Below are 25,757 nucleotides of genomic sequence, written 5' to 3'. Positions count from 1 at the left end.
TGCCCTCAAGATGTCAACATTGTTGGTGCAGAGGACATCCCTTCAGTTACAGAATGGTGCCACATCGTCCACAAAGTGCACAGGTCTGCACGTACAATCCACTAATTTCTGCCAGGCACTCGTGGGTAGTGGTTTGCTAGCGGCGTTTTAGCCGTATCCTTGGCAGACAATTGGTAGGAGGGGGCAAGATGCGGACTGAAGCAAACGTAGCAGATGGTAAGGAAAAAAGTTGCAGTGATTGGGCCTTACTCGGGGAATTTGGAAATGACTGTTTACTACCGGTGCATGCTGGGTCTGTGGTAAACAAATGATTGGAAAAAGGCAGGTGGTAGCCACGCGTAGAACTTTGAAAAACTTCAGGATCGAGGAGGCCAATAATAAAACATTACATTATGTGTCTGCATAAAAACATTTTTTGAGAAGGAATGAACATGGGAGTTCTTGCCAGTTTAGTGTCAATTAATTGGGTTGTTCATCTATTGCTCCAACCCCCCCCCCCCCCCGTGTTATTTGGTGTAGTCCTAGGAAATTGTGCATGGGCCGCACAAATACCTAAGCAACATTGGTGTGCTGATCAGACTGCAGGGGAGAGACCATCACGTGCCTTTCATGTAATCCCTGAACCTGCAATCTCTGATGTTCAGATGTTTTATATTTCAACTACCATGACCCCTTATCATGGCCTATGCTAGCTAGGGCTGAGGGTCCACGTCATCTGAAGAGCCGAGGATTACAGATGCTTGCTGTAAACTGTGACCGATGAGGCAAACTTTCCTTCAACAAGGGAGAAGTATGAGGGGGGTCCCCGCTCCAGCACACCTAGGAGATGACCGGCAGAGGGAAAGCGGCACCACGGGAACATGTGCCCAAGCCTACGACCCTCCTTTTCTGCAATAGTCCACGCTCGATGAGACCAAGGTGTTGATCGGAGCCACGTGAAGGAGAAGTGGAGAACCCTCGGGAACGCAGTTGGAATCACTTAATGGTTCCATTTAAAAGTCCATGAATCGGAGTAAGGTTACAACCCTTTCTGCCTGGACTGGTGCATAGGCCGAGTGCAGTGGCACCCGCTGATCTGTGTAGGAGGAATTCAGTCGATTCAACTTGACCCAGCGCGTGCACAGAATTGAAGGGTAAACATGACTGGAAGGAGCGCCCACGCTCCTCCACACTACTTTCACAATGTAGCGCATTCAAGGAGAGCGGGACAGTGTCTAATTTACATATGCATTTGTGGAACTATGCTGCAATTGTTAACCTTAATCATGGGGTCGCTAAATATGATGAGCAGAGCTTGCAGGCTTTGCAGATTTGTTTTAGTCATTGTGAGCGATGCGGAAGTGACGACGTTGGGCGGGATGAGGTTAATAGTTTGTCACCATTACTGGTTTTAAAGGAACTCTGAATGTCCTCAGCACTTTCTTTCTATGCCGATTACTGCTATCTGGTAGTGACCTGTTTTCCTTTATGCCACCGGGTACTCATGTCCCAAGTTACGATGTATGCAAAACTAAAGTTTGGTGGCTGTAAGCTTTTAAATGCATTGCTCAGGGAAACCCTCCAGGCCATTGTTTGAGCCTGCCGTGCCGTTACAGAAATACTCTGTGAAAATCGAGCTGGGTCCCAGCCCAAAAGCGGCTGTGCAGTCCAAACTGTTGGGTTGCAGCCCTTTTGCACAAGACCCGAAGCAACGCCAGACAAGTTTCGGCCTCTTTGGGCACGTCCGTCCTTAGGATTTCCCAGCTCTCTCCTCGGTGATGAAGAATGTGTTGTTCACTTATGTATAAATGCACCCATTCCATGTGTACAATAGCGATTGGCCTCCCTCCTGCTGGTTTTACAAGTCTCCCGCCCCCTTTTAGTCCGGATGTTTTACAGTCTTCTCGTCAAGTTGCTGCACTCTGGAGGGAACGGGCACTGGGGTCATGGTAGGCGGCTAATTGCCTTAATTACAGCTTAGCTGAGCATCCTATTTGCACAGAAATTTAATACAACTATTCACATATTTTTAATGCGGAACTGAGCACTATGGATAACAAAAGGAACAAACGCATGCCTTTTACACGTGATTGGTCAACGTGTCTGAGCCTGTGGGACCAGAAGGCACAGAGGACATAAATGGTGCCTTTGAAAGATCTTCCTGTGTTTATAAAAAAAACCCCGCATGGGTAAGTGGCACGTAACGCTACCTTCCTCGAAGCTACTGAATATTTCCCAATTTCCCGCTTTGCTTTCTGTTACACCCCCGCCCACCCACCCCTTTTCCACCTGTGGCCGATTTTCTTCATTGAAGTAATTTTTAAGGCACAGTATTTGGGTTTCGTGTCTCCGTTTGAGTCTGCGCCCAGGACTACAGCGTTTGTAAATCTTGGAGTGTTTCTAGTTTAACAGCATCCTGAGGAATTGTACACTGATAAATAGCACAAAGTGAAAATTACAAATATTTTCCGCGACTTCCACGTTCAGTGGGTCCTGCGGGTGCTATGCCCGTCTAGAGCAGTACATGTTTCTAGGTTACTCGAAGCAAAACGCCCTCCTAGTTACCTATTGGCCTCGGTACCTCTTCTGGGGCCATATTTTTCTCTGTGGGGAGTTGCGTTTGTGGTTGTACGCGGTTGAATATTGTGCATTAGCAGATTGCAGAAACCTTTCAAATGTGGGAAAGAGGCAGTAGTTTAGTTCTGCACTACCCTTTCCCGGAAAAGTGTTTATTGCGCGAAGGAAAAAAAAGAAATAAATGCTCAGGCTTTTTTTTTTCATATATATATATATATATATATATTTCTGAGGCTTGTGGAATCTGCTTCGATCACATGCTGTGCATAGGCTGACATCTAGTGGAAGCTGCAGAGTATTAGTTTGTTTTTCGAAACTCGAAAATGGGCGTCGACACAGGGCGTGCCAGTAATACTATCCCTAGTGTGACGTCCACTGTACCCAAGATCCCTCGCGCGTCTAGGATCCTCAGATTGTTTTTTTCCGCCATACTGGTCGGAAGCATTTTGCGGAGTCCCCTGGCCTTCGCCATACTTTTGCTAAAATTTAAAATAATATTCTATTGACATCCTTTCCCACCCCAACGTCGAACTTCGACACTCGACGTCGGCTGGAGAAGAAATCGACCGTCGGCTGCTGCACGACGGATTTGGGCCTCGGAAGGCCGCTGGCCTCGGCCCGGGCCTGGTAGGCCGCTGGCCTCGGCCCTGCAAGTAGGGAGAGTGGGGGGTGGTACATACTCTACACTCTTGGTATATAGGTACACCTTACACATTTCCTACACTTAACAGCCCGCTGCCTCAAGGTGCGTATGGAGGGTACCCCTTTTCAATTCTGCCCCAAGTGCAATCGCAAATACCCTTGGGTCGACAGGCACGCCACGTGCAATCTCTGCTTGCTGAGAGACCACCCCGAAGCGAACTGCAGAGCATGTAGTAGGTTTAAACCTAAGACACTTAAGGACCGTTCGACGAAGCGTTGGGCCCACCACGCCAGGCAGGTGGCCATGGCAGCGGAGGGCGCCTTCAGCGATGGCAGCGACGCCGTACTTTCGGACGGCAAGGGCATTACAGTGTCAAAAGACAGCTGAGCGCAGGTCCCCGACCTCGGAAGGTCGTCCGGCAGGGCGGCTATGGGGAAGACCCCCGGCGACACAAGCGCTTCACATACTACACACACTAAACACACTTAGTCCAACCGAGACTCGACGACGTCAAGTTCTCGGAAAGAGGCACAGACAGAACGGTCCGATTCGGGGTCCTCTGGGCGCTCTCGATCAGGATCGCCGCATGACTCCAGGCAATCATCCACTCTTGCCAAGAGTGCCTCGCTCCCTAGGCTAACAGAAGTTCGATCGTCGGAAGACGAAGACGACTTACACCCCCAGGCCGCGCTCCAGGAGTCGGAGCCTGCAATTAAAGCCAGCGAGGCCCCACGCTCGAAGGACAGGGACACCTCTCCCGATCCTCGACGCCAGGCGTCGAAAAACTCCGGAGCCACTAAGGGACAGGGAAAACATTTTTCTACACACGGGGAGGGGGGAAAACAGCAGAAGAAACTACCTGTACATATTCTTCCACACCTGTGAAACACTCCACCCCCCCTAAACAGACAGACAAGCCCAGGTCTGCTGATAGGTCCACAACCAGCAAAGCTACTCAAGATAAATCCCATAGACTTGCTGAGAGAGTCATTCCCAGTTCCAAAAAATGGTCCAGTGAAGACATAGATAGGGTTATGTCAAGAATTTCTTCTTTGGCTGATTTTTATGATAAGAATCCAGAACATTTCCTCTCGTATGATCCACAAGGAGCCACACCCTCAGGCTCTACTGATCCTATCCCCCCCCCCGAGTAAAAAGGCCCGGTTTGAAACTCCAATGAGGTCCGAACCCTTTCGAGGTACAACCTTACGCAAGACCATACTCACGGTATCAAGGAGAGGCTTCCTTTTGTGAAGACCAAGAATTTGGGTTGATAGAAGAGCAAACCGGGACGGGCTACTATGGGGATGATGAGGACCAGGAGGAAGAAGAGGATGACCCGGAAACATACAGAGTAGATTCCCCGGTAGAGAACGAAGCCCCGGTTACCGACTCCCCGGTCGATAACCAACCCCTCCTAAATGAGGTTCTCGCTCGCGCAGCAGAACATTTCCACATTGACACCCATAGTGTATAGGAGGAAAGGGACTTCGCAGAAGAGTTAGTGGGAGAAAGGAGGCCTGTTGCCCAGACCATCCCTATCCTTAAATCCATTCAGCGGAGAATAGATCCGTCCCTGGTGAACCCAAACCTAACCAGAGCAGTCAATCCCAGGGTTGAAAAACTTTTCAGGGCAGCTCAGTCTGACCCTCTCTATATAAGAGGACATCTGAAGCCAGACTCCCTAGTTGTCACCAACACTCGTAAGAGGGCTGGGACACCCTTGTCTTCGTCAGAAGCTCCTCCCGACAAGGAGAGCAAAAAACTATACGGTTTCGGCAGGAAGGTAGCCTCAACGTCCGCCTATCAAGCAAGGATTGCTAACTCCACCACCCTGTTGGTCAGCTACAACTGCCATCAGTGGGAAGAAGTTGCGGCTCTCATAGCCTCTGCTCCTGAACCGTTAAAGGGCAGGCAGATTGATAGCAGAAGGTACTGTTATCAAGAGACATGCGTGGTTACGGCAGTCTGGTTTTAAGGCAGAAACTCGGGCATCATTGTTAGACAAACCGGTGGAAGCCGATCTGTTTGGTAAGGCAGTCGAAGACGCACTGAAAAATGCCAAGGACGAATACGAGACACTCAAATCCCTTGGCCAGTTAACCAATAAACCCCCTAACCAGAGAGGGAATAGTAATTTTCGTCGCCCACGCAGCCAAAATTCCCAGAGAGGATCTAACTATTCCCAGGGGCAGGGTACACAGTGGAACAACAACCAACAGTCTTCCCAGGGTTACGGCAGAGGTAATCGGAGAGGTCGTGGTAAAGGCAGAGGCAGCCCCAGCAAGGGAGGCAGCATGCCTCCACCAAAGCAGTGACGCTCAGTTCAAGGTCCCTTCTCTCGCAACCCCAGTAGGGGGACGCATTTCAGACTTCACCCAGGCTTGGGAAGGGATCACATCAGACAGATGGGTGCTGTCAACAGTATCCACGGGATATTGTATAGAGCTACTGCAGCGTCCCCGGAACCATCCTCCACGACAAAGAGTACACTCCTTAGAACATCAGAAGATTCTCCTCGAGGAGATCGCCATTCTTCTACAAAAGGACGCGATAGAACTCGTCCTGGGACACCAGGTAAACAAGGGTATTTATTCAACTTACTTTCTTGTGCCAAAGACAATGCGCCCAGTATTGGACTTACGGCCTGCCAACAAGTATGTCAAGCCCCAAAAATTTCGTATGACCACGCTACAAGAGGTAATCCCCCTCCTAAAAAAGGGGATTACATGGCAACCTTGGATATGAAAGATGCTTATTTTCATATTTCCATGTTCCCAGCGCACAGAAAGTACTTGTGCTTCAAGGTGGACAGTCGGCACTACCAACTGAAGGTACTGCCCTTTGGGATAGCTTCAGCACCAAGGGTATTCACCAAGGTACTGGCGGTGGCGGCTGCACACCTACACAGGGAGGCAATCCCAGTGTACCCTTATCTGGACGACTGGCTCTTAACGGGGGAAACCCCAGGAATTTGCAGGACAAACATTCAAAGGACTATCGACCTCCTCCACGAGTTAAGCTTCTCAATCAACGAGAAGAAGTCAAGCCTGGTGCCAAGCACCTCAAAACAATTCCTAGGAGCAATCCTGGATACCCAGGAGGGGTTGACCTTTCCTTCAGAAGAAAGAATTCGGAATATACTACTGCAAATTCCGCATGATCAGTCAGGTCAACAAATAACGGTACGCAAAGCAATGCGTTTACTGGGCATGATGGCGTCATGCATTTACCTGGTCCCCCACGCGTGCCTGCGTCCCATGCAGGAATGGTTGGCGAAACAGTGGTCTCAGGCAAGTGGTCAGTGGGACGATCTAGTGGTCGTTTCGCCAACACTGGTACAAAGCCTTCAATGGTGGACAAGAGAAAATCTTGCACAGGGGAAACCCTTTTACGATTCCGAAGTACAGGCAGTACTCACTACAGATGCATGTCTGACTGGGTGGGGAGCTCACCATCTCCACCACACAGCTCGGGGTCTCTGGTCTCACTCAGTGGCCAAGAACCACATCAACCTGCTAGAGCTTCTGGCAGTATTCAGAGCGCTTCAGACGTTCGAGCCCCACCTACTAAACCTGTCACTGCAAATCCGGACGGGCAGCACTACAGCCATGTTCTACCTGAACAAGCAAGGAGGGACTCGCTCGCCAAATCTGTCCAAGCTTGCCCAGAAAATCTGGATATGGGCACTCAGACGGAACATCTTCCTGTCATCTCAACATGTTCCAGGGGAGCTCAATTCCCTAGCGGATGCTCTGAGCAGAGACTCCCTCCCAGAGGAACACGAATGGGTTCTTCACAGAGAGGTTGTAGAAGATCTCTTCTCTCAGTGGGGTTTCCCCACTATAGACTTATTCGCCACAAGCGAAAACAGACAATGCCCAGGATTTGCATCCAGGTTCCCCCAACCAGACTCCCAGGGGAACGCCCTGTGGATGAACTGGTCAGGGATTTTTGCGTACGCTTTTCCACCAACTCCTCATCAGGAAGGTGGTGAACAAGATGAACAGGGAGTCGATGACGCTTGTCCTAGTTGCTCCCATGTGGGCAAGACAACCGTGGTTCCCACACCTACGCAGGATGGCGGTGTACGAGCCCATCAAACTATCAGCCTGGTACAACCTACTGTCCCAACACCAAGGTCAAATAGTGCACCAGCAACCCAACTCAATGAACCTGGCAGCATGGCTCCTGAGGTCATAGAGTTTGGACACCTCAATTTACTACATAGGTGTATGGACATCCTAAAGGAATCTAGGAAATCTAGGAAACCAAACACAAGGCACTGTTACTTTGACAAGTGGAAGAGGTTCATTATCTGGTGCCAGAGTAGACAAATCAACCCAGTTGATTGCACTCCTTCCACTATCGTTACATACATGCTCCACCTGCTAGATGCAGGATTGGTTTTTAACTCACTGAAAGTACACCTGGCAGCCCTCTCGGCTTACACCACTTCCCATAGCAAGGTTTTGTGGTGGAAAGTACCAGTAGTTAAAGCCTTCATGGAAGGAGTAAAGAGACTTCACCCTCCTATTTCAAACCCACCACCAGGGTGGGACCTTAATGTGGTGCTAGCCAAGCTCATGGGCCCTCCTTTCGAACCCATGCATAGAAGCAGTCTCAAACACCTGACTTATAAAACGGCCTTCTTAGTAGCTATTATTTCTATAAGAAGGGTCAGTGAAATTCAGGCTCTCAGTGCAGGATCCCTTATTTACTATCCATAAAGACAAACTGGTTTTACGCACACACCCTTCTCGCCTAAATTTATATCAAAATTCCATGTAAACCAGTCCATCGAGCTTCCGGCTTTCTTCCAGAACCCGCAAAGCTCGGCTGAGGTGAAACTACACACCCTAGATGTGCGTAGGGCGGACCTCTACTATGTAAATAAAACCAGACCGCTAAGGAAAACAGATCAACTGTTTGTCTTCGTAGCTACAGGCAGAGAGGGGGATCGCGTCTCTAAAGGTGCCATCTCGAAGTGGATTATTAACTGTATCCATCTGTGTTACTCACTCTCTGAAAAGACTCTGCCTTTTACGCCAAGGGCCCACTCTACTAGAGGCATTTGGGCCACTCTGGCTTTCATTGCAAATGTACCCCTTGACACCATTTGCAAAGCAGCTACTTGGAGCTCTATTCACACTTTTACTCAGCATTACTGCATTGACACCCATTCCAAGGCAGATACACAAGTGGGACAAGCGGTTCTAAGACACTTATTTGCTCATGACCCTTCTCACATCCCACCGCCTTCTTCTGGTACTGCTCGCTAATCTATGCACAGCATGTGATCTAAGCAGATTCCACAAGCCTCAGAAGGGATACATTACTCACCGTAATCGTATTTCTGATGCTTGTATCTGCTTAGATTCACATGTGACCCACCCTTCCTCCCCTCCGAGAGAAGGCGCATGATTGCTTGTAGTCTTACCTTTGTCTATCTGCTTGGATTATCTGTACTCACGCTACTTCTCATGCTACCTCATGTCAGAAAAAATACAATCTGAGGATCCTAGACGCGTGAGGGATCTTGGGTACAGTGGACGTCACACTAGGGATAGTATTACTGGCACGCCCTGTGTCGACGCCCATTTTCGAGTTTCGCAGCTTCCACTAGATGTCGGCCTATGCACAGCATGTGAATCTAAGCAGATACAAGCATCAGAAATACAGTTACGGTGAGTAATGTATCCCATATGTTCTTGAAAAAACGGGAATTGGCCTCAAAACTGCGCTCTGCCTCATTGAGCTGGTGCTGTAGGGCTAGAGCGTGCTAGGCTCTACAAATTCAAAAGAATGTCAGGAAAAAATGCAGGATAAACAATGCATGTTGCCTACAACTTTAACCAAAGCTTTGTCCAAGCACTCACGACCATTAGCTGAGTTTAAAAGTTTCTTTAATTATCAAAAGTAGTGCACAAAATCATTTAAAAAAGCATACATAGCAATGTCTGGTCAGACCAGGCATGAAGCAGCACTCACCCCAACGGGTGGAAAAACGCCACGCGTTCCGCTCGACTCGCGAGCTTCTTCAGGCTTATAGTTGATTCCAACTACTGAACTCTCGTTTTTAAATAGCTTTGATATGCACTAGCACTTTCCTATCATGTTTGACGCATTATTTCACCAATCATGCACTTGCATGAGATTGGCAAATTTTGGACTAGCAGTACCATCATGCACTGCTTTCAGCCTGAAAAGTATATTCCCTTTTCCAAATATGCAGATGCATCAATTGGGGGAAGTTTAGGGGACACATGACTATTTAGCATTGTGTTTTCATTATAAATACACTGAGACATTTTAAATTACGTTCACATTCTGTGCGAGCAGGAAACAGCTGAAGCCTGGCAGTAGTAGCCGCGGCCGCTTTGTTGCATTCAATCCATCTTGCGGATTGTTTGCCACGCCTTGGAGAAATTTATGTCTTTCAAGGTGAGGTAACGAAAATTACAGTAGCGCACTTGCGCAATATCTCGTAATAGTACTGCTGCATTGCATTATCGCTTAGGCATGGGGATTGGGCTCCTCCGAGACTTTCTAATCGCATGTCCTGGCTAACTATTCAGTTGGCCCATAAAAACCAGTTTTAAGCATTATGTATTAACTAATTGCATTAAAATGGTTGGATACTTCAAGATGGTGGATTTACCATCGACTTTAACCATAGAGTTCTACTGTGGAATATACCTAACTGGTGATCACATGACATGTGATTGTAAAGTGGGAGGAGCCTAACACACGCCCTGCGAGGCTATTTAGAAACGAGAGTTCAGTAGTACAAAGCCACAGACTTCGTTGTGGACTGAGCTGGTGCCTTCAAGATGGTGTTTACTCCAACTGACGGAACCTCGATGAATGAATGGGAGGTGTTTAAGTTTACAACCGGAGGCGTGGGGATGGGAATGTACAGCACAGATGAGTCCATCTCGGGTTTTGCGCATAGCTGTTTCCAGTACGCCATTCAAAAGAAGTGGCCCCTCTACATGAGTACGAAGAACACTATTCTGAAGGCTTATGACGGGCGTTTCAAAGACATCTTCCAAGAAATCTATGAGAAGATCTACCAACCTGAATTTTAAAAGCTGAAGATTTGGTATGAGCATCGCCTGATTGATATGGTAGCACAGGTGCTCAAGTCTTCTGGTGGCTTTGTCTGGGCCTGCAAGAACTTTGATGGAGATGTGCAGTCTGACATCCTGCCTCAAGGTTTTGGTTACCTTGGATTAATGACTTCTGTCCTGGTTTGCCCAGATAGAAAGACTATCGAAGCAGAGGCTGCTCATGGCACAGTTACTCACCGTTACCGGGAACATCAAAAGGGGAATCTAACCAGCACCAATCCTATTGCCAGTATCTTTGCCTGGACCAGAGGATTGGAGCACAGGGGCAAACTGGATGGCAACCAGGACCATGTCAAGTTCGCTGCAACTCTGGAGAAGGTTTGTGTGGAGACCGTAGAAAGTGGTGTAATGACCAAGGATCTTGCGGGTTGCATTCATGGAGGCTTCAGCAATGTGCAGTTAAATGAATATTATGTCAACACCACAGACCTCTTGGACGCCATCAAGAACAACCTTGACAAAGCATTGGGAAAATGAAGGAGGGGACGCACTTCTGGGGAAGCAGCAGACAATATATTTTTACCTCAATCTTTAGTAGAAAACAGTAGAAAACCAGTGCCATAAATAATATTGCTTGACCCCCAACCCAGCATCTACATTTTGGGGGTAAGATTTGAGAAAGGGAAGGAGCAAAATACGTTTGAGCCCTTTCGGTCCAGCGGTATATAGACACTATCCTGTTCTCATAATTCCATATGGATACAACTCTGCTTGCCACAAGCTTTTGTTCCAAGAATAGACCGGTCTGGGAAATGGTGCTTGAAGGTGTTGATTGGAGCATAAACCTGTTGTGGGGCAATGGTTTCTTCCCTATAATGCGCCTTCCATATATCACCACCGTTGAATTGGGCAATACCAGGGAAGCAAAGCTCTGGATAATTCTTATATGTGACAATTTATTTTTCAATTAATGATTTTTTAAAACCAGCCTATACGGGCTGCTGTATCTATGTCACCAATATTCTGCTCCTTTTTCAAGGAGAATTACATACAAAAGCCATCATATTGTATCTTCATATGACTAACAAGGGTTAGTATCCAAAGTGACTTATGATGTGGTAAGCTACATAACACATCTATCTAGTCATGTGTTATGTAGCTTAACCACATCATAACTCACTTTGGGTACTAACCCTCGCCAGTTATTAGCATTACAAATTGTTAGTCATATGAAGATACAATATGATGGCTTTTGTATGTAATTCTCCTTGAAAAAGGAGCAGAATATTGGTGACATAGATGCAGCAGCCCGTATAGGCTGGTTTTAAAAAATCATTAATTGGAAAATAAATTCACATATAAGAATGTATATTGGTGTACTCTGTTTTATGCAAAGACCAATGCCATAGTCTTTACTGCAATATCACTCTACCGGCAGGTGCCATACAGGTGGGGTAGCCTATGTCCTTGTGTTACAAAATACTGTTATATACCCTCATGACACAGGCCCCCCTGACTAAAAAAAGAGGGCCACACACACCCGTTGTGAGTACATAGGTTTTCTCCACAAGGCACCAGCACAAGTCTTGTTGTTGAAGTTGATTTTTCAGACATTGCGCTACAGATTGAATTCCAAAGGAACAATTCATTTGTGAGCAACCATTTAAGTTTCCCGTATGAAAGAAATACTTGGCGCATGTCAAATACAACAGGCTGGCGTTTTTCTTTATAAAACACGACCTTAGCTACGGAGCTACAGTAGTTGCAAGCGCATCTGAAGTGTTGATAACTTTAATGTGACACAGCCGCTGATAACCAGGTGCATTACTCCTCTAGTCCTTGCGAATATAGACCTGCAGTAGCGATCCATATGCATTGGATGACCATATTGGTTGACTCGTCTGAGTCTGTATTTCACAATTTCTGCTTGGCTTAAGTGTCCAGGCAGAAATTGGAGCTACCAAAGTTTATCCTCCGCCCCAGATCTTGCACAACGATAATGTGTGTTTTGGTAGCCCAATCGTGGCGGCATCTGTGTGTGTTCTGCACAGGCAGAGAAGATTGAGGTTTGCCCTGTTGAAGAGTCGATTGGCTTGTTCTGTGCAAATCATGTTGAAGTGAGTAGTTATGTGCCACAGTCGTTCGAAGTACCTGTAGTATCACTGTCTGCTGGGCCTGAATTGAAGCATCTGATTTTGTAATCTCCATTAGTGCGATGGAGCCCCAGCCCAGTGTATGCGATATTGTCTGGCAAGCCAGACAATAAAACAGTCTTGAATTGATCTGTATCAGGTCAGGTTTTCTGGTTGATCTCCATTTGCCAGCTTTCTAGTGCCGCCTCCCGGTGCTCTAGACATCTTGGAGCTAAGCAGGCTAGGGTTTGCACTGTGACTGTAGGTCACATTGGGCCTAGATCAGATGTGTTGCAGCAGCCTAGGCAGGTGGTCTAGAGCAGTGGCAGACTAGTCCATACTACTACACACTTCTTTGGGGTTCTCTGCCAAACTGTTTTTGTCGTAAAGTCCTAACATACATAGTCAAGTATAGGCCTAATGTACACTGCAGCATTCCCCCTAAACATGGCATAGACCACTAAATGACCTGTTGGCGTATAAAACTGCAAAATGTATGACCTCTCTGCTTCATTCATTTCACTGGCTCCCCCCACTCCCCAGTTTACCTACACTCCCATGTGCTTCATCTTTACTTCTACTCCAACCCTGTGAGCACCTTGTGGCCATACCACGGCTTAACCGCGCTCTGTATAGTGGCACTGGGCTACCTTCCATCCATGACCAACGCCAACAATAAATGCATAGATTTAATTTAGTCAATAGTTTTTATTCTTTAGCCATATTGGAAGATTGTTATCTTTATTTTTAAATCCTTTTTTTCTGCTTTGAAAAATGTCTCTATCCTTTGACTGTAGCAGGGGGTTCGGGAATTAGGATTCCACGTAGTCTGGCAACCTAATGTGCAGTGTTCCTTATGAGCTGTGCTAACAGTAGCCCTGACAAATACCTTACATTGCCTCGACAGGCAAGTCGCAGCAGGCCACTGAGCAGGGGTGTTACTAGATCTGGAGAAAATCCGGGGCTATGATAATTTTGGGGCTGGGGGCTAGCTAGCCTTTTTGGTTGTAACCCCTGAGCTTCTATCCGGGGCTACAATCGAAATACCCAGGGCTAATAGCCCCCTCACTCTCCCTAGCAACGCCTCTGCCACTGAGCATGGCACCTAAGCATGTAGTATCTCTCATCCTGCCAACCAACATTCTAACGAAAGTGACATGGGTAATTGTGGCCCTCAAATTTCAAGCAGCACTTTTTCTGAACCAAAACCTCTTGCCTCCCATGCCCTTCAGCTGGTAACTCTGTCTGGAGCTTCTAGACTGCCTCTTTCCCCTGACAACATGTAGATACATTTTATCCCATGAGGAACAGAACACGTATCTGAGAGATCATGACCTAACCATTAGCACATTAACACTAACAAACATGACCGCTCCCCTTTTTAGCCTATCGCACACTCGAACCTCAGCAGATGATTGGACCCAAAGCACATCCATCAGATCTTCAGGCTCTTTCCTGTGGATAACATACTCCCAAGTTTCTCTGCCAAACCCATAGGAAGCAGATTGGCACACAGGAACCAGGTACATATGAGTTGTACCCATCCACACCACAGGTAACGTACCTGCCTCTCCCACTGCCCCACTAATGAACCCCTCCCACCCCCCCCCCCCCCCCACCCCTACAGTTCCCCTTCCAGAGTCCTATGCAGCAAGGCCACCAGTAGGGCACTATACAAGACCACTTGCATTTTAATATTCAGGATAAAATGTTTAGCCTGCAACAAGTAGCCTCGTTACCGTCACATTGTTCCCACAGACACAAAGCACAAGTCTCTGAAAGTAAATGTATCTCATTTTTCATCATCTGAAGACCAAATCTTTGCACTGCAAGACACTATTTTTTTTTTCTCAGAAGCAAGTATACCGTTCCCTGCATGTACAAAAGGATTTCAAACGCGTCCCGTGAATGGGACAATTGGGTTTCCTGCGGCCTGTTGTGACTCAGCCCGTGTGTGGTGATGGCAGTTCAGTGCAGATTAGATTTCTTATTAGGAAATGTAATCTTGCGGAAACCCGGGGTGTGAGCGAACTGAGCTATGGATGGACCACGCAACCCGGTTGCCTTTTGAAATGCCCTTTCATTAAGTCTTCAAGAAGGCTGATCTTTGCAATGAGTTGGCATTTTGGGTATACCGAAAGTTTCCTGTTCGCAGGAACTTCTATTTGTGGAAACTAATACTTCTCCAAAATGACATTATGTTTAGCAAATAAACCATCACAATTGCACATAATCTTTGATAGAAATGGGATATGAAAAGTGTGAATATATAATATAGAGGAGCTGTTTAAGACCAAATTGCTTTTTCGGTGGACTTACACGTCCTCCGCATTCCCTATGGATTGTGGAGGACTGCCACGTTTTAATGTCACCTGTTAATGTTGCAGCAGGAAAGGCTACCTCCAGGAAAAGGGCATTCTGGTATTCATTTCATCTTGTTCCGAATACCACCTGTGACGGATCAATTGACTTAACGTATATTTCAATAGAGTTTCTTGTGGATCGCAGGATGGGAATGGCATGCACAGATGTGTGTACTAGGGGTTTCCCTAAACAAATGAAAGGGGCAGGACCTTCTAAAGCAAATGTGATCAAAGAAACATTTGGGTATCCTACGGAATGGGGGGAATACTGATTTCCCTCTGGATGTCTGACCAAAGTACGAGCTCACAGATGTTGGGGTGGCCACGCTTCTTGAAAGTCAAACATGCAATGGAAAATACAGAGTGAAAATCACTCCACCTAAAACATTTTAAAAGGCAAGTACCGCTAAATTAATAGTGTGCAGAAACCATCAAGAAACACTGACTCGATCTGTGGAAGAGATACCAAGTAGTGAAGACCATCGGTACAGAGAGATCAATTAAGTAGGCTTTAATATAGTCTGCCCCAGCTGTGACCACTATACCAAGCTTGATATCGACAATATAAATCAAGTTGTCATTACACTATAATTCACCGCCACGTTGACTTGCAGTTTTAAGCACAATCTGTGGATATAAAAATGGTCATTAAACTTTAATGTGTTGAACACGAACATTCATGCCAAACAAAGAACCGACGATGGTCGTACCCATCAACACCATAGTTAAACCTCATCACACCATCCCTAAAATGTAATACTCTGCTGTTGTGAGCTATACACCCACCCACTAGCCACAAATGTAATAACTGGACTATCGAAGTGGCTAATACACAAACCTACAGGAGGCCAAGGAATGAGATACTGTGCCTTAAAGACAAACAAAAATTAAACAGAGATGAAGCATAACCTACCAAAGAGGCTAAAATAAGAGGAAATCCTGGGGCAGAGCAAGAATGAAGAATCCCAGGTGAGAACAAAGGTATTTTAAAGGAAGGGATCCGGACTAGTCGGCTCGGGTGGCACCAATAAATAGTTAGCAATGTGTCTCTGCCTGATCACACGCTAGGTCAAAGCATGTGCCCTTGGGCAACTACCGTAACTCTGTTCCAGCACCCACCATCTAGCAATCAATCTACAGGCTGTTAAACCTTGGCGTAAAAAGCTTGGCCAGAGACTGAGAGGGAAGTATTTGTTTCAGTCAAGTTGTGTCTTAAAATGCCCTCAACTACTTGTACTATGGTTCAGAGGGTGTCCGCTCATTTGGTCGGGAAAAAAAAAAAATCGAATGACCATTTGGTCGAAATCAAATGGTCGAAAATAAATGGTCGAATTTTTTGATATATATATATATATATATATATATATTTTTGTTTGGTTAAAAAAATTAATATATAAAAAGGGGGTTTGGGGGGGAACTCCCCCAAAAAAAACAAAAAAAAATGTAAAAAAAAAAATCAACCATTTGGTTGTTGACCAAATGACTGGTAGCCGGTTCAGAGGCTGCAAAGAATGCCCATGAGGAGTATGTTCAGTTGGCCTCAGAAATCCACAGACCAAGATAGTAGACTTAAAGTGTTTCTTTATGAGAATCAAAGGAACAGACCTGGTAATGAAGAACTATGAGGAATTTGCAACCACCTGATCTCCCAATACTCATCTCTTCTATGCCGGAGCAAAGCTCTGGTTGAAGTGAATGGTAGTGGCCGGGCCCAGAAAAGCAGTTTTTCCATTGTTTTCAGAGAGCCACTGTGGATCTGTATACCATGGATCCATATAGGGCTAAACAGGTCATATGGGAGTTGTAGTAATTACTAGTTAAGAAGCGTATCGAAAAAGGGGTTATCGCAGCAAGACCGCGAGCTACTGCTGTTCATTTAAGGGATGGCTTTCGATAGCTCCCCCTCATTGATCTTGTCCTCTAAGATGACTATGTGCGTCTGAGATTCTAGCGAGCAGACGGGTTTCTAAAAAGAAATATCAATTTCTTTCAGGTTTGTGTTTTCAGAGGCGTAAAGGGCTTGATAAAATTCCCTGAACTCTTGACGTAGCAAGTCCTTTCTTGTCTACAATCTTCACTAATTGTTCCAAGCAAACCTTCGCTTTCAATTTCTAGGCTAATAGTTTCTCTGCCTTTTCAGTGCTCGTATCCACTTTCCTTTTTTAATTAAGATCGCAGATTCGGCCTTAATCGTGCTTAATATATTATTTTAATCACAAACTTTCTGAAGGTTATAAAATGCTTTTTTTGTGTTTTTCTAGATCTATATAGCATCTCATGTTCCCTTTCGTTGGAGCTGAGGGTTTGGAATGCCTCCTCTCATTTAACCAAGCTGATTTGCCGATCCACCCCCTCTCCCATATGCAAGATGACATGCTTTCAAAGCACATTTGTTCAGTCTATAGGGTTATCTGCACAAATATTGTGAATATCCGTTGCCACCCCAATATTAATCATTGGGTCTTGTTTTGAGCTATTCTTGTTTCCACATTCTTGATCGCTTTTCCTGCTGTTCTAGGACTACTTGTACTGGTGTGAGATCTTAAATGTCTATTATTCCTACATCTGTTATGTAGTAGTTATGTGCAACTCCAAAAAAACGATTCTTCAGTTAATACTTAATACAACGGGAGAGTGAATAGTACAAGCACTCCTTTTCACCGGGATGAGCGTGCCTCCAGGAGTCTACCAAGCCATATTCTTGAAGGTTTGTTTGGATACCTGTGTGGTGCCCCAGTAGGAGTCCCTAGAGATCGGAGTTTGGATCCATAGTTGGATTAAACTCGTCAGCCAGATGTCCTTTAGAAAATGTAATCCATTTCTTTATCACACGATTGTTGGAAATCATTCTGGCGTATATTGAGGCCCACGTGACAAGGATGCCATTTTAGTTCACCCGCAATAAAAAGGTACCGATCATCACTGTCAGCCATACTCTTTGAATAAGAATTTGTCCTCGAACTCGCAAATGGCAGGCAATTGAATGAACTCCTCCATAAGAAAGAGGTAACTGTATATCTGAATTTGTTAGCTCTGTGGTCAGTCCCTATTAGATGGATGATGAATACGGAATCTTGGGTTTGAATTTATTCTCAATGTGATATGTCTAATTTTGATGTTTGTTCTTGTTTTATGGAAGACGATTGGGGAATTTCTAAGCCTTGATTTATTTTTTTAAGAAGTTGGCGATGTATTGATGTACTCATTTATTAAGGAGATTTAATTGATTTAATATGAAAGGTTTGAAATAATCCAACCATACTAAAAAATAAAAAAAGTTTACTTATGCAGAGTCTGTGGCTCAGTGGACTAATGCATCCACTACATGGGCCTGTGTTTGACATCATGGTCACAGGTTCAAATCCGGGCAGTTCCACTTAGCCCTTCATCCTTCCGAGGTCGATAAAATGAGTACCATTAAGTTGGGTAACAATAAACCTCTGTTATCTGTCAATAGCACCATGATGCCCCTCTGGGGGTGAACACGCATGCTACAATACTATTGTTATGTTAATTCCATGGCAGAATGCATAGCTCTTATTATCGCCTTGCTGTGGTATGAAATTGCATTGGATAGTGCAAGGTGCTTTAACTACCTATATCTAAACTTTTTTTGTGTCTGTTAGAGGCATGCAATATCTACTCGCCCCTTTGAATTCAAGCAGCAGCTTTATTATTTTATTGGAGGAATACAGAGCACCTAGATTGCATGTCTATAGCTTGATCCACGTCGTATGCAATTATCTCTAAGAATCTGAAGGTTTATATATTCTCATTAAAAGCTGGGATGTAAATTTAAGGATTTATGATGGGTCGTACTTTTTTTCCATTAAGAAAGGCACTGCATACAACAACTTCATTTAAACCAGGTTAACGACTCAGTTGAATGAGCAACACAATTAAGGTCATGCATGAACAAAAGTAGTTCTTCTCAAACGTTTCATGCCATGTGTCTAGTCTGTGCCCGATGCTTGGGGAAGATCGATCAGAGTTGTGGCCTTCTTGAGTGCAGTACAGTGTGTTCCTTTTTTTTTTCGTTTTCCCAGGTTAACACAATGCCAAACTGGAGATTCCATCTGTATTTAATCTTCGATTGCCGGAGCTTGCTAGTGGGCTCTTTAAAGGCTTACCTTTTTCTAGATCATGAAAGCTGAAATATCTTGGAAAAACAAAGGATTGGTTTGAGTAATTAATAGTGCCCATCAGCCTGGCTGCTCGAAGAATGTCTTATTTGATTCTGTAGACGTGAAATCTCAGCTTCTCTGGATTGGGCTTTGGGGCCTTTCTGAACCGAACCCAGTCTGTGAATCCAATCAAGAATGATCCCATATTTTGCTATGTTTAGAACTTAATCATCCAGCCTTTTAAATCCTATCCTTCTGCCAATCTGCAAATATGTACATTCTTCCTCTTATGCCAGCTTTCCAAGCCTTCGATAGTTGTTAGAAGCTTCATGCTTTTGCCTCTGCAACTTCTCCTTGTAGCTGAATAAAGTATTCTTCCTGGGATCATGCTGCAGTTTCAGTGTCGGCTATCTGGGTATCAATTTGCTTAAAGTCTTAAGAGAACTGTGAGACTGTCTTACAAATTGCTGCTGCTGCATTCTGAAAGTCAGACTTGAATGAAAGCGTTATTTCTTTTGCGATGTATGATGACTGATTTGGTCGGTGTGGAAGAGTTTGCCTCTCCATGAGAAATAGTGCCTGCTCGAATTGTCCATGTCTTACCCTGCTTTGTTTTGTTTCTCTTTATCTGGTGCCCAAAATTAGGTGTCCAGTCATAATATCGAATACAAAATTTCGAATGTCAAAAATGTCGAATCAAAAATGTCGAAAAAAAAAAATGTCGAATTATTTTTTTTTTCGATATTTTTTTTGGGTTCTAGTTTATATAAAAAAAATAGGTAAAAACAAAAAAAAAAGAAAAAACGGGGGTTGGGGGGGGAACCCCCCCATTTCGAAAAAAAAACGTCATAAAAAATAAATTCAACATTATTTTTTTCGACATTTTTTTTTCGACTTTTTGACTTTCGAAATTTTTGATTTCGAAATTATGTCTATAAACCCCAAAATTACACAAGTCTTTCCTTTCCAAGAAGATCTTCACAATGATTTCCTTGCAGTATGGAAGCTGTTCATGGATGACTTGTATTCTGGTTTGACATTAAAGCTCCTGAATTGTGCTGTTACTGTCTATAGAGACAGCCTATTGAGAGAGTTAGCCAATCTTACCATTGTGCGGAATTCTTTTAGTGTTGCACCTGGCTGCACTTACGAATGTTATGGTATTTTGAATTATACCGTGCACCACTGCCATTTTTATGGTCTCCAGGCGATCTCGCGGATCTGGAAAGGAAGGAATGGGTGGATGGCTTTAGTGGGATCGATGGGGTGGGAGGGAGGGTGTGGGGAAGCACCAGAGAGCTTTGATGTGCTTTTGTTGCCTTCAGTTTGGAAAAACGGTCACTCTGTTCTTGGTTTGTTTTTGGTTGGTAAGGGTTAGGTTGTGTTTGTAGGAGTGCGTTTGTAGGAGTGCGTGGAGTGATTTGGATAAGTCTTCCTTGGCGTTTTTCTATTTAGTTGGGTGTGTGCATTTTGTGGTGGTTTTAGGTTTCTGCTGCAGTAGATTTTTGTTTGGTTTTTGAGGGGGTGTATGCAGGATATTAGAACGTTTTTAGTAGGGTTAGTTCATTAGTGATGTTTGTTGCCTGTGCCCTTCTAAGCGATGGTTATGTTGGTCTGGCAGGGTTCATATTCTTCTAAGGTGGTTTGTCTTAAAATGCTTCCAGGTTTTGGTTCATTAGGTTTTGGTTGTTTTGGGTATTTCTCTCTTGTTTAGGTTGTTTCCCTTTGACAGTGTTTCCTGTTTAGATCAGTGAGTTAAAGAGCCATGTTTTTAGCATTGTTTTTAATTCTAGGTGGTCTTATGTTAGTATTTCCTTCGGGAGAGAATTCCAAAGTTTTGCTGAGCTGCAGGAGAATGCTGATCCACCAAATTTTCATTTTGAGTTTTGTTTTTGGTCCACGACGAATGTCGTTGCTTGATCTTGGTGTTCAGTTTGGTTAGTAGGTGGACATTTTACCCTGTATGAATTCCGCACCTTGGACGTGGGTTATGCAGAGTGTTTTGAAGATGATTCTGTTTTTGAATAGTAGACAACGTATTATTATTAGGGTATTTATTTAGCACAGTCCTAGGTTTGGAAAGCAGCAGAGCACTTCACAATCACAGGGGGAAGAACACTGTGAGGGAAGCAGAGAAAAAATGAGCAGGGATCGAACAGGGGACTGTAGGCAATTGGCAGCCTGGGGGAAGACAGTGGGGAGCAGGTCAGTCTCTCTGGAGTGTAGGATGTGTGGACCTAGGTGTGAAGGATGAACCATTCCTTGAAGAGCAAGGTCTTGAGCTCTTTCCTGAACTGTAGAAATGATGGGCCAAGTTTGATGTTGACGGGGAAGAGCTTCCAGAGTGTTGGAATGCAGACGGGGGACACATGTCAGGAATGCCAGGGTAGTCGACGGCCTTCGAAAAAGGCATTGCCACCATCCAGGTGGGAGAGGAGCAAGGCTTGGACAGCAGATGTGAAGTTGTTTTCTTGGATGAACTCCTTGAGTTTCTGCAGGAGAGAATGTTGTCACCAGGCTGTTAGCGTGCTCCTTGCTATATGCTGTTTGAATGTGAGGTGTCTGTCGATGTTGAACCCAAGGGACTTGGCACAGGGGGCCAGCTGATGGTGTGAATCCCCCAATGTCCATAGCCGAGAGACAGGTCTGGATGTCAGGGTGTGCGGTGTTGTTGATCAGCAGTACAAATTCAGTCTGGAGGGGTTGAATTTCAGGTAAGCACTGGACATCCAGGATTGGATCAATTGGAGGCAGGCCTTGAGCCTGTGGATGTCTTTGTTGCAGGATATCTTGAGATAGCTCTGCATGTCATCTGCATATTGGTGAAAGTGGATGTTGTGTGTAGAGAGGAGGGTTCTGAGCAGTTCTGTGTAAAGATTGAAGATTACGCGGGACAGAATGGATCTTTGCAGGTCTCCACATGTGATGGGTAGAGTTGGTGATCTGGAAGAATCCATTTGTACAAACTGTTGGCGGTTTGCAAGGTAGGAGTTGAACCAGCTGAGGATGATCCCGATGTGGTGATGTAGATTGTCGGTGAGTATTTGGTCTACTGGGTCAAATGCTGTTGAGAGGTCAAGGAGAATGGGAGGATTTGTCCGATCTCGAGGTTCGAGGGGAAGGTGCCTTGAGTTGGGGAGCTGTTGATTGTCAGGTAACTGAGGAGTGCTTCAGTCGGAAGCATCTGCAGTACAGAGGCAGGGAGGCTGTCATCTGAATAAGATGTGGCCTTGAGGGATGGCAATCACCTGGCTGAAAGAAGTGGCCTTTTCTTTTTCTAAAGCCGCAACATGGATAAAGTCCTTCCTTAGTAATACACTTTGTAGGGTTTGCATGGAGGTCACAGGGGCTTTGCCAATGCTGTTAGTTTGGGGATCCACAGGGTGCCTGCCCCTCACCCTCACTTAAAATATATTTCCGAGGGGATTAGGTCACAGGGGCTTTGCCAATGCTGTTAGTTTGGGGATCCACAGGGTGCCTGCCCCTCACCCTCAATTAAAATATATTTCCGAGGGGATTGGGTCCTCCGACGTATTCCATATCTATGACCGTAATCACCACAGCTGTGCTGCTTCGGAAAATCTTTCTGTGTCGAAGACGTCGATACGCCACCCTCGAGGACCTCCTCTGACGGCCAACTTCACTGGATGTTATAAGTAGGACCCACGACGCCCCGTAGCCTCAGTTCTGTTTTTTCCACGAACGTGTTCGCTTCGGGAATCTCGGCGCGCCTCGACTCTTTGGAATTTCTGTTTCTCGGTTCTTCAAACCTGTTTGTTTTGTGAAGTTTCTTCTTCGTGAAGGATGTCTACCTCATCTTCCACCCCGCGTCCAGGATTTAAGAAGTGCGGGGACTGTAGGTCCAAGATGTCGGTTTCGGACTCGCACGACGCCTGCCTCTGGTGCCTCGGGGAGGTCCAGGACATGGATGACTGTGTCGACTGGCAGTCGCTCACGTCGAAAGCCTTGCGGGAGCGCAAGAAGAAGTTATCGGTAGGTAAGGTGTCTAAGCCACGGAAGTCGAGGTCTGCGGGGCTTTCGACGGGTGATTCGAGAGGCGACTCTCCGCCTTGTCGTCGGAAGTCCAGTGGGTCTCGGTCCCAGAGTCAGCCGCCACTCCTCTGCCTCTTCGAGGCACTCCCAGAAGTGCCATCAGTCGCCTTCCCCGTCCTCTTCCGAGGATTCCGCCCGTCGGCAGGTCGCTTACCTTACCAAGCAGGCGACGCCGGAGGAATGGGCTTCCTTTGGGAAGAAAATTTTAGCGATTCTCGAATCGCATGGCACCAGTCCGTCCGTGCCTCCGAGTGGGGTCAGTCGTGATCGGTCGAGCGACACCGCTCGCATGCCTTCAGGCTCGGTTGGTCAGCACGATTCATGGGAGAGGTCCCGCTCGGACAAGGGGAATCGTTCTCATCATGCCCGGTCCAGGTCCCGGTCCTCGACGCGCTCGAGACCGTGTGAACCTGTGATGTCTTCGAGGAAGACGTCGACGCCGGTGGCGCCAGGGTCGTCTGACTCTTTCGAGGCCCCACCTCCGAAGAAGTCGTCGGCGCCCAGGCTATCGAAGGACATGCTCGGGGCTTGGCCTCGAGGACTGTGTGGAAGCCATCGATGCTGTCGGCGGCGTGTTCGACGCCAACACTCAATGCCCTCGACACCTTTCGAGGCTGTGTCGACGGGGGTACCCCGAGGCTCGGTGGAACCCCCTAGAAAGACTCTGGCCAAAGTCAAGCATGGCTTTGGTTCACATTCTGTGCCTTCTTACCACCATCTTGAATTTATTTCAGAGGTGGATGAGGGCTCTGATGATGGCATGGTTCCTAATATGGTGCCAGACGAGATTCTCTCGGGCCATAGCCAATTTTAGGACCTGAGGCAGTCCCTGCACGATGCTAGTGGGCTGGACACCTCTCCGGAGGTGGAGTTTTGTAGGCCTGAGCCTGGCACTCATGCCGACTCCTCGTACCGGCGCCTTATGTCGAGGGTCACCGAGTACTTGGGATGGTCTGCTCTCCCGGGGGAGTTTCTTCAGGATGACCTTACGGATATCCTCGACCTTGGTCCACCAACTGACCCGGTACTGCCGTTTCATATGGCTGTACAGAGGGTGGCGGCGGCTTGGACTGCTCCGGAGAGTCTCCCGGCAGTGGGCTGTAATGTTCAGTGTGTAGAGTAGACAGTTGAGATCTTTCTTCATTGATTTGGTTGCTGGGTTGCCAGGGATGTTGAAGTCGCAGAGGAAGATGTTGTTTGCATGCATGAGAAATGGCGGTGACCAAGTCTGTTAAGTCTTCGATGAAGGAGGTTTCGGGCTTCGATGGTCTGTAGATGAGATGAAAAGTGATTGCGTCCATTGGGGATTGCGGGAAGTGGCAGATAGGATTTTGAAAGAGACAATGGTGGTGACGTCATGTTGGCTGCATGGCCATGATGCCCTGTGAATGATGGCATGGCTTACGCTGATCTTGTTTGGACGGTCCCGTTGTAGAATTCTGTCGCAGTTGGGGGTGAGGTCATCTAGGATGTGGGTGGAGGTATGTCATCCAGGTCTCATTAATGAAGATGGCATCCAAGTCATGTGTGGGGATGATGTTGGCGATGTCAGCTGCATGATTGATTGCTGAACGGATATTGGTGAGCATCAATTTTCATGTAATGGAGTGGTGATGGGGGTATATGGTGACATGGGTGAGGTTGCTGTGATGCAGCGTCAATGATGTTGCTGGTGAGTGGTGTCGTTGGCGATGACTGGTAATGGTACGAATGGGCTGTTGAGAGAGGAGTAAAACACCTATTCAAAGGAGCTTACCTGAGGGGCAGATGTTCTGGTCCTCCGGGTCTAACAGGTCCAAACAGGAATTGCCCTTTCCTGTGTCTGCCCTTCACTTTGGATTCCTGGGTGAGACACACCCTTGATCGAAGGGTTAGGAGCAGAAAGGAAGAGGCATGGGTAAGTAGGTGGGTTGGGCTTAGCCCACATGACCTAGATCCACTTGCACCTGCTCACTAACTGCGAAGGAAAATAACCTGGAGGACTGTTTAAGTAGGGAAGGACTGCAAAATAAAAAGGCACCAACAGATTTTGTGATTGACAGGTGGCTGGGAATTAGGCCACATGACCTAGATCCACTTGCACCTGCTCACCAACTGCAGGGTTCTCCGTGCTAGTGTCATGTGTTTTCTTAGTAAGTCTGAGGTGTAGTCTTGCTGCTGTGTTCTGTATTCATTGTAGTTTTTTGGTAAGTTTGTTCGCCATTCCTAGATGGATGCTGTTGGCGTGGTCTATTTTTTAAATGACGAGAGATATGATGGTGAGTGTTCTATGTTGAAAGGTGAATAAAGGTAGTGTCCGCTTGATTGTGTGTTGGTGGAAGAAGCACTTCTCTAATTACGTTGACTTGCAGTTTGATTGTAATTCATTGTCCATTAATTTTTGAGGTTTTTAACCACTTTGGAAGGTTCTGGTCGATTTCCCATTTCGGTAGGTCATGGAATGTGGTGTTGGTTTGACGGGCCGTTGGGCGTGATCATGATTTTTTTTTTTGTCTGGGTACTCATAAAATGGCTTATTTCTGTGAGGCAGTTGATAAGGGTTGGGTCTTGTTCTCTTTTTTTTTGTAGATGATTTGTGGGTTATCTGCGTAGTTGTAGTTGGTGAGACAATGTCTTTTTTTGGCGAGATTGAGTAGTCATGTAAATGTTGAAGTGCTGAGTTAAAGGCGTTCAGCCACGTTTATGTTCCTTCTGCTCTGAAGGATATAAACCATAGTAATGCTGTGTTGCCGAGTCCCATTTCTTCGAGTCTTTTTAGTGTTTCATGGTGGACTGTGTCAAAGGCTGCGATAGATCTAGTAGTATTAGTGCCG

At 46.1% G+C, this 25,757-nt stretch overlaps 1 protein-coding gene and 1 pseudogene across 1 annotated transcript in view; both read left to right on the top strand.

Moving 5' to 3' along the window:
- LOC138566091 (isocitrate dehydrogenase [NADP], mitochondrial-like) overlaps positions 1–10,809 on the top strand; it is a 28,816-nt pseudogene extending 18,007 nt beyond the window's left edge.
- The window catches only part of IL17RD (interleukin 17 receptor D), a 347,672-nt gene that overhangs the window by 90,509 nt on the left and 231,406 nt on the right, over positions 1–25,757 (top strand). The window lies entirely within an intron of this gene.

The sequence above is a fragment of the Ambystoma mexicanum genome, chromosome 2p (genome assembly GCF_040938575.1).
Source record: "Ambystoma mexicanum isolate Mex_15411 chromosome 2p, UKY_AmexF1_1, whole genome shotgun sequence".
NCBI lineage: Eukaryota > Metazoa > Chordata > Amphibia > Caudata > Ambystomatidae > Ambystoma > Ambystoma mexicanum.
This window is presented reverse-complemented; position numbering and strand designations above follow the sequence as displayed.